The following is a 9,380-nucleotide window of genomic DNA, read 5'->3' as shown; positions in this document are numbered from 1 at the left end:
TCAGAATATGTTGTTTTTACATTTTTTTTGCACTAAACGCGTTCGAACGTACGTTTGCGAAATGCCCATATATATTTTTGTAACATTTTTTATATTGTTGAACTAATAAGCTTTTTTATTAGTTATTGCTAAATTAAAAAATACGAATTTCAGGTTGCCTTATGCTTGTTAACAATTTATTAGCGAGAGAGAGTACAGCAGGCGAGACGAGAGTGCATTTAATGTCGAGATCAGAATTCGTACTGATTTTACAAAGGGACAGCCAGCCGAATGCTGGGCCCAAGAATGCAACTACACAAAAAACGAGAGAGCTAGATAGAGAGAGCTACCTTTCTCGATGCAATTAATATAAGAGATCGAATTAAGTTAATTAGCTGCTGCGGCTGCGTGACCCGACATACTCCCCCGTTGGAAGCCTGAGTTTCAACATCATCCTTAAGGGAAAGCAGACACAGCTTGTTTACTGCTCGCTTTGTCACTCTTGATGCTGTCTTCAGAACGGCAACTCGAGCAACCCCATCTCCACCGAACAGAAGCTCGATCACTCTGGCGAGGGGCCACTTCATGGGAGAAGTTTTCGTCCTTGACCAGAACTAAGTCATCGACAACCAGGCCAGGTTTTGGGGTGCGCCACTTGGAGCGCTGCTGCAGTAATGTTAGGTATTCTTCCTTCCATCGGGACCAAAAGATCTGCTGCAAGTAAGCCACGCGTTGCCATCCATCCAAGCGATTGAAGTTATGACTAGTGACATCCGGCTCGACGAAAGAGGAAGGCGGACCACCATTCAAAAAATGTGCTGGGGTTAATACATCCAGATCAGCTGGGTTTTCTGAAATCGAGACTAATGGTCGAGAATTAACAACCGCAGAAATGTGACACACCAGGGCTAAAACAGCAGTGCCAACAGCGCGGTAGAAATGATGCTTAGCGATCTTTACAGCCGCTTCCCAAAGACCGCCAAAGTGTGGCGACCTAGGAGGAATGAAACACCTATCAATAGCCTTCGCTAGGCAAAAGTCCTTAGGCGCCTTAGTTCGAGCAGCTCATTGCGAGCGCCAACAAAGTTGGTTGCATTATCAGACCAAATCTGCCGCGGCCTTCTTCTAGTGCATATAAATCGTTTGAGGCCATGTAGAAACGATACCGTAGAGAGATCCTTGATTAGCTCCAAATAAATAGCCTGCGTGGCGAAACAAATGAAGACACAAACGTAGCATTTTACTGGAGGCTTGCTTCGCGCCTCTGACTTGTAGAAAAATGGCCCGCAAAAGTCAATGCCAGTGACTTCGAACGCATGAGATCCATCAAGTCGCTCCTTTGGAAGATCCGCCATGATATGCTCCACTACTCGAGGCTTCATTCGAAAGCATCTAATACATTTGTTTATCGCCTTCATAACCGTCTTCCTCCCCAAATAGGCCAATATTGGGATCGAATTATGCCGAGTAATGCCCGTGACCCAGTGTGCAGATTGCGTTCATGAAAGTGAGTAATAATGGCAATAGTGACCGAATGACTCCGTGGTAATATAATTGGATGACGCCCATTAAAATCCAGAGAAGAATTCCTCAGCCGGCCATCCACTCTAAGAAGCCCAAATTGGTCAATGAATGGCGAAAGAGATGCGAGCGAGCTGGAGGAGTGCACCATTCCCTTTGACTGCAATGATTTGATGTCATCCCATAAATGTGAGCGCAGGACAAGACGAAGCAACAGCAGCGTACCGCCTTGAAGGTCAGACACCGTGAGCGTAGGGCGATGGATGCGATTACTAAACTTATAGACGTATCCGAAAACTCTTTGAAGGGCAGCAAAGGAGTTGGCAAATTTGGAACTGGACACTATGTCTTCATATGGAGATTTTATTAGCAGGATCCTCCGGCGAACCTCAAGCGTTCGCTTTTCAGCAGTGATTGGGGTCGGCCAGTCAGCCTTGGGGCCACAAAGGAATTTTTGTCCATGAGCCCAGAGAGGAGACTCGTTGAGCTCAGCAGGAAATGCACCTCGGGAGAGAATGTCAGCTGGATTTAAAGAAATTGGAACATATCGCCACTCCACTGACTCAGGTAGCTCTTGAATGGTAGCTACTCGGTTCGCTACAAAAATATTGAATCTGGACGGCTCGTCTCCTCCTTATCCTTGTCTGCAACTCCATCCAAAACAGCCGACACATTTGAGCACCACTTTCTAAGCTTAAATTTTCCCTTGGCTAGAAGTTTTGATGCCTGATCCATAATGATGACTGCCTCTTTCTTGGACTTGGCTCCAGATATCAAATCATCCACATAAAAACCACAGCCCCAAACGGAAACGCTGTATGCTCGTCAGCTGACAACTGATGCACAGCCAGAAATGATGCTGGCTTCGTGCCATAAGTAACGGTGTCTAGCTTAAACACCCGCAATTGGTCCTGGGGGGAATCCTTCCATAAAATGCATTGTAAATGGTTGTCCTCAGGCTGAACCCTAACACAACGGTACATTTTACAAATGTCTCCTGTGATTGCTACTGGGTGTGAACGAAACCGAAGAAGAAACTGGAACAGCTTAGGCTGAATAACAGGACCTGCCATAAGAACATCGTTAAGAGAATAGCCTGAGGAACTGGCCGCCGATCCATCAAAAAGCTTGCTGGTAGGACTCTCCCAAAAGATCTAGATTGAACTTGGCAGGCAGCCGAACAGAATAATCACCAGCTGGCAAACGAACGACGTGTCTTATGAAATGTGCTTCACAGTCCAATTCTTCCTTAGTAGCGCGTATAATTGGCTCGGCGCAGCTTTCCACTTCCCAAAATCGTCGAAGAAGATCATCTAACCGATCGAATCTATTCTCTCTACTAGCGAGAAGTACATCTTGAGACGACGGTAAAGCCGAGTCATTGGAAAGGCCATAACCTCCAGAAACAACCCAACCCAGACGCGTCTTTTGAATTAGGGGTAATCCAGGTGGGAGCTTGATTTGGCCAACGCACAACATCTCGAAAAAGAGGCTGGCTCCGATTAATAGATCCTCCCGCTGGGGAGCATAAAACCTTGGGTCAGCTAACTGTATATTTTTGGGTATGTTCCAGCTGCCAATGTCGACGTTGAAGCTAGGCTGTCGCTCTGTTATGTTCGGAGCAATCACCGCGGAAATGTTGGCTGAGTATTCGGAAGTTCGGGACTGAATCGTAATATTGACCGAGCGACCGTCCGTCACAAAACTGGAATCTCCTATTCCAGTTACAGATGCTAAAGATTTAATTTTCTTTACTTGAAGCTGATTTGCGAATAGGGACGTTATTAGATGCAGTTGGGAGCCCGAATCGAGTAGAGCTCGACAGGGAACGAAAACTCCGGAACGGTTTTTTACAAAAACGCTAGCCGTTGCTAAGAGCACAATATCATTACTAAACTCCTGTGCAATAAGAGCAGTCGAAGTGGAAGGCAGTGCAGAGGGTGAGGCAGAGGGAAGTGCTTCTTGAAGCTGTGCTCCTTCTTGTGAAGGAAAGGAAGGTGAGTTTCCCAGGTGAAGCAGGGTGTGGTGCTTAGATCCGCATGCACGACAACTACTGGAGTTGCATTGCCGAACTTGATGACCAGCCTTAAGATAATTTATGCAAAGACCGAGCCGTTTCGCTTCTTGAAGGCTATTCGCAGGAGACAGGATTGTAAAATTCTGACAATAAGAAATGGAATGCCCCGTATCATTACAGAATATACAAATCCAAGGGTTAGCATTCGAGGCAATAAATGCTGATCTACGCGCATTGGGTATTCTGTTACTTCCCACCTGATTGCCCGGCGCATAGTTTGCCATGGCGATATCCATAGTCTCCAACGTCCTGCATCGCTGCTCCAGAAATGATGCCATTGACTCCCACGTAGGAATTAAATTGACGAAGGCAGGGTCCTCTAAACGCTCTTCCCACTTTGCCTGACTTGCCGGATCCAACTTTTGGAACAGGACTTCGACGATGATGCATTCTGTGGTTTGTTCCGTCGTGCCCAGTCCTTTGAGAGCACGAATATGAGCGTTGAATTTAACGGACAGCTCCCGAAGTGTCGAGACGGAACCACTCTGCACCGCCTTAAGTCCCAGGATCTCAGTAATGTGTTCCTGAAAAACCAAACGTCGATTATCAAATCTATTTTTCAGCAAATCTAATTTCCAAGGAGCGAATAGTTTCCAACGCAGCGTCCCTCAGGCATGATCGTAGATGCTGCAGCTTTTCTACGTTGGTGAGGTGCGGATGGCTTTCTATGATCGTGGTAAACATAGAATAAAAGTCAGACCAATTTGCATAACCTCCAGCGAATTTTGGAAGGTCCAGTGGGGGCAGCAATGCTGCCCTATGTCGAGGCTGACGCTGCGACCCGAAAACTGGGGGCCGAAAACTCACGGAGTGATGCCGTCAGCAAAGTTGAATGCGAAAGAAGCTGTGAGGCGCCCTTTGAAATTTCGTATCGATTCGATGACTTCAGAATTACGAGAATGTCATCAAATTTCTCACTTAAATCACTTTCAATTTCCTCGAAATCCAATTCTTCGAGCTCACCGAGAACCTTTTTAAATGACACTCGAAGCTCATCAATCAACTCCAACCTCACATGAAGACCGGATTCGTCGCATGAAGTTAACGCCGCACTTGATAGGGAATCCACTAAGCGCTCCACTCTATTAAATAAAGCAGTTGCCTTGCGCTTCAAAAATATTGCCCTGTTTGCATCAGCGGTAACATCATGCCGTAGGCATGGCTACAACAACAACAACAAACCCAGCAGACGAAATGCCCGAGATTCAGCTCCAGCGGGAAGATGAGCGCAAAGCAAACGAGGGAATAACAGCCCGTTACTTGGCTATGTACGCTTCTATGTATAGCTGATTTTGCGCCTTATATGTAAATTTCCGCAATCACCAACTGCTATTTATTTATAGCGCTCACTGCATGTAAGGCCTTATGATTGTTGCTCCGCCAATGCACCGCAGCCGCAAAAACGAAAAAGTCAATAAATAGACTTATATGATTTGCACCTAATATTATTTATGCACAAATCACGTCGGGGTCACCAATGTTGAACTAATGAGCTTTTTTATTAGTTATTGCTAAATTATAAAATACGAATTTCAGGTTGCCTTATGTTTGTTATTTATTAGCGAGAGAGAGTACAGCAGGCGAGACGAGAGTGCATTTAATGTCAAGATCAGAACTCCTACTGATTTTACAAAGGGACAGCCAGCCGAATGCTGGGCCCAAGAATGCAAGTACACAAAAAACGAGAGAGCTAGATAGAGAGAGCTACCTTTCGCGATGCAATTAATATAAAAGATCGAATTAAGCTAATTAGCTGCTGCGGTTGCGTGACCCGACATATATATTACGGTTAAGCTTTATAAATAGTAAGGCGTTCAGATTCTCTGCACTAATCGAACTTCTTCGTTCACTTTATATAAAGTGTAAGGCTGAGAATGCCCGTTCCACGGGCCGCCTCTGCTTGCTTGCTGACGCGCTGCCTCGGGGTCGCTTGTTGCGCCTTAGACCAGCAGAGAGTTCGGCCTTGTGGGCTTAGGGAAGCGTCACCGTTCTCAGACTAGGGTGAACAAGCCTTGCTCTCCAGGCCGACGCCATTCGAGGCAATACCTGTCCCTTGCTCTGTCCCGGACGGTCCCGCTAGGTTCTTGCTCAGTTCGCGCTGACAGTCAAGGCTGCCGCCAGGAAGCTGTCTAGCGGTTCACTTCGCTTTACGCCTAGCGCAGACGAACGTTCCACCCGGCTTCACCCTAATGCGTGACGTCTGCGACGCTCCTGCGCTCCCCAATGAGCTCCGCGCGGCGATGTTAACGTGGCTGCCGGAAATGTCTGCTGGTGTCCCTGTCGATGTCCTCTGCGCTGTCTTCTGACCAGTATCTCGTCGTTCTGGCACTCGGGGTGTTGGGCGATTGCTGTTCGGGAACTTCGCCGGTAGTCGCAGGGCTCTCCAGGCGACCGCCTCTTGAAACCACAAATCGATCTACCGCTCGTCCGTCACGCCAGGTCCTGCTTGGTCGGGAAAAGTACGCTGGGTCGCAGACACCTTTCCTCCCCAAGCTGACGGTTCTTCGTCGGAGGACTCTTTTTGCTTGTCTCTGACAGACCCGCCGGGCGACTCGCCAGGGTGTGGTCGTGACAAAGTTGGAAAACAAACGCCTTGGCTTAGCCGCGTGATGCCTTCCAGAACTCAGCAACCTGTGTCTCAATTCGGAGATTCCTGATGTCCCAATCCCGAACGTCTCGACGTGGCGATCTTGCTCCTTGTGTGCTTCCCACGGCGCTGCTTCCGACGACTCGCTTGGTTGTAGCCTTGTGTGCTTCCCTCGTAGATTATTTGCTTGACTGACTGTTCACTTGGTACTTTAACTGATCTTGAAGGTTTGACTCCTCGCTGATCCAGCTCGCTGATCCAGCTGCCAGCGCTCTGCGGCCTTATATAGGGCCTCCGGAAACCGTTATTTCCCTTTTGCGCACGGCCCGCTGGATCTCTCCACTCTGGGTCCAAGGTCCGTGACTCCTGGTTGACCCACTTGTCCTTCACGTACCGCTTCCAATCGATGCTCCGCCCACTGCTGCCATGCCGCTGATTCCCGTGATGCTTGTAGCACGCCTGTGTGCCGCTCCTCTGTCGAGATGTGGCACTTCCTCTCCCGGTCCAAAGTTCACGGGAGAGTCCAAAGTCCGGTGGAGTTTCGTTATCCTGTTTTTGCACACGGCACTCTTGCCTTGCCCGCGAAGTCTCCATTCTCTCTCGTTCTCCATGCTTGGTCTCCAAACTCTCTCGCTCTCCGTCCTTGGTCTCCAAACTCTCTCGATCTCCATCCTTGGTCTCCAAACTCTCTCGCTCTCTATCCTTGGTCTCCAAACTCTCTCGTTCTCCATCCTTTGTCTCCAAACTCTCTCGTTCTCCATCCAAGTCTCCAAACTCTCCTCGCCGCGCCGTTACTACGCGAATTCGCCGCGTAACTGGTAAGCGGCCGGCCATCTGCGCATCCTGCCGGCCTCTCGTCCGGGGATCTCGAGGATTCACCTTGGGTACCCCCTCCTCCCATATCCTGGGCTCCTCCTTCGTCGGTACCGTCGCGGGCCCCTCGGGCCACGTCCATACCAGCGTCTGCTGTCGCCACCGCACGCCCTCGGCCACGAACGCCCGCGTGCTGTGGCTCACGTGCGCATCCGGTACTTCCGTCCGCACCACCGACGGCTCCTGCGCCTGTGCCTGGTGGACTGCCTCCTCCTGCGGTTGTGGTATCGGCTGCGCGGTCGACTCCTCGGTTTGCGTTCGCTCCTCCGGTCGCTGTGGCTCGGTGTATCGCGGCGTGGGTGGCCGGGCCGGCCTCCACGGCGGCGTGGCCAACGGGTCTCCTCCGTCGCTCTCTCGGGCTTCCTCCGTGAGCCACTCCCCTTCGTAGCGGGGAGTGGGTGGCACCTCCGGCAACCACCGCGGAGGGGATGGCGCGCATGGCTCGGCCCCATCCTCGCTCCTCGGACTGGGCTCCTCGGCCGCGTACCTGGGGGTGAGTGGAACTTCCCACGCGTCCTCCACCGGTACCTCCCACAGACGTCGCTCCTCTTCCTCCGCCTGTCGCAGACGGGCATGCCATCGCGCCGCCGCCGCCTCGTGGTCCTGCCGCAGCCGGATCTGCCATCGCGCCTCCTCCTCCGTCGACCGCTGCTGCTCCTCGACCGCCGGCTCCCGGTCCCGGAACCGTTTCCGAGTCTCCTCGGTGGCTCGACAAACATCCCCGGCGTGGCCCCTCGGGAGTTCCGCTCCTCCGACGTCCGTCGTCCCGCGCGGTATCCGATCACCCGCCGCCGCTTTCCGGAGCCGCCATTCTCTTTCTTCGACGGCGGGATCGCCGACCACCTCCACGTCGCTGTCGGAGCTCACCACGGGTTCTGGTGCGGAGTCCTCGTCGCGGGTCCGCTCCGGTTGCGCGCCTTCCTTTTGCCCGATCCCGTTTTGTCCTTTCTTTGGGGCGCTCGCTCTCTTACGGTACAGCTCTCTTTGCTGTGCCGTCTTCCCCCTTTCTTCATAAACCACAAGTTGTACTCCCTCAGATCACCGTGGCACTCTGGATGCTGCGGTTCGTTGTACCTCTCGGTTCCGTAACCAACTTGCTTAAGACCCTACCTTGATCACCCTTGGTGAGTATCCTTGGAAGTTGTCCTTGGGCATACACCTTGCTTCGGGGCGTTCCTGGGTGGTATCCTTGGGGTATCCTTGGGGCATTATTGGGCTATCCCTACGGTATCCTTCGGGTGTCCTTTGGGTATCCTTCGGGTATTCTTAGGGGTATTGTTGGGGTGTCCTTCGAGGCACATTTAGGGGTATTGTTGGGGTATCCTTGTTGAAGTGGTGTGCTTTTGTTAGTGTTGTTGTCGACCTTGTCCGTGTCCTTCCCGCCTGGCCTAACCACGGATGACTCTGGCAAATGCCCGACGCTGAATCCTGTTGCCTTGCGGGTGGATCCCTATACGTTACCCGTATCCTTGTGCCGTTTTGTAAGTGCCCTTCCGCCTGGCGTTATCGCGGATGACTCTGGCAACTGCCCGACGCTGAATCCTGTTGCCTTGCGGGTGGATCCCTACATGTTACCCGTATCCTTGTAATGTTTTGTAAGTGTCCCTTCCGCCTGGCGTAATCGCGGATGACTCTGGCAACTGCCCGACGCTGAATCCTGCTGCCTTGCGGTTGGATCCCTATATGTTACCCGTATCCTTGTGCTGTTTTGTAAGTATCCCTTCCGCCTGGCGTAATCGCGGATGACTCTGGCAACTGCCCGACACTGAATCCTGCTGCCTTGTGGTTCGATCCCTACACGTTGCCCGTATCCTTGTGACCTATATTTATGGTTGATCTTTCTACGTGGCGTTTGGATGACTCTCGCTTCGGCCTGACGTATAATCCTTTGGCCTCGCAGTCTGGATTAACGCGAAATCCTTATCCATGTCCTTGTGCTGTTCTGATTGTCCTTTCCGTGTGGAGTATGGATGACTCTCGCTACGGCCTGACGCCTAATCCTGTCGGCTTGTACCTGTCGTTAACAATCTGACGTTTCTGCTGTCTGCTCGTTTTGTTGTTGCTTGAGCTCGCCAACGAGAACTGTCCTTTCTTTCTTCGACTGTGTGTGGCGAATTTTAAGGGCCATCGTACCTCGGGGCTAGTTTTGCAGCGAATCCTTCAGCCGCTTTGGACAGGTGATGTTCCTTGGCCCACACTATGTCGCCCACCGCTGGTGACCATTGCGTCCTTCTCAGATTGTAGTGTCTGGCTTGGTCCTGGGACGCCTTTTACATATTTCTCCGCACGATCTCGAATACCTCTCTTAGTTTGTTGGCATTTTCCTCAGGGGTCTCCGTAGCT

This window comes from Drosophila suzukii, unplaced genomic scaffold (assembly GCF_043229965.1).
Source record: "Drosophila suzukii unplaced genomic scaffold, CBGP_Dsuzu_IsoJpt1.0 scf_5, whole genome shotgun sequence".
Taxonomy (NCBI): domain Eukaryota; kingdom Metazoa; phylum Arthropoda; class Insecta; order Diptera; family Drosophilidae; genus Drosophila; species Drosophila suzukii.
This window is presented reverse-complemented; position numbering follows the sequence as displayed.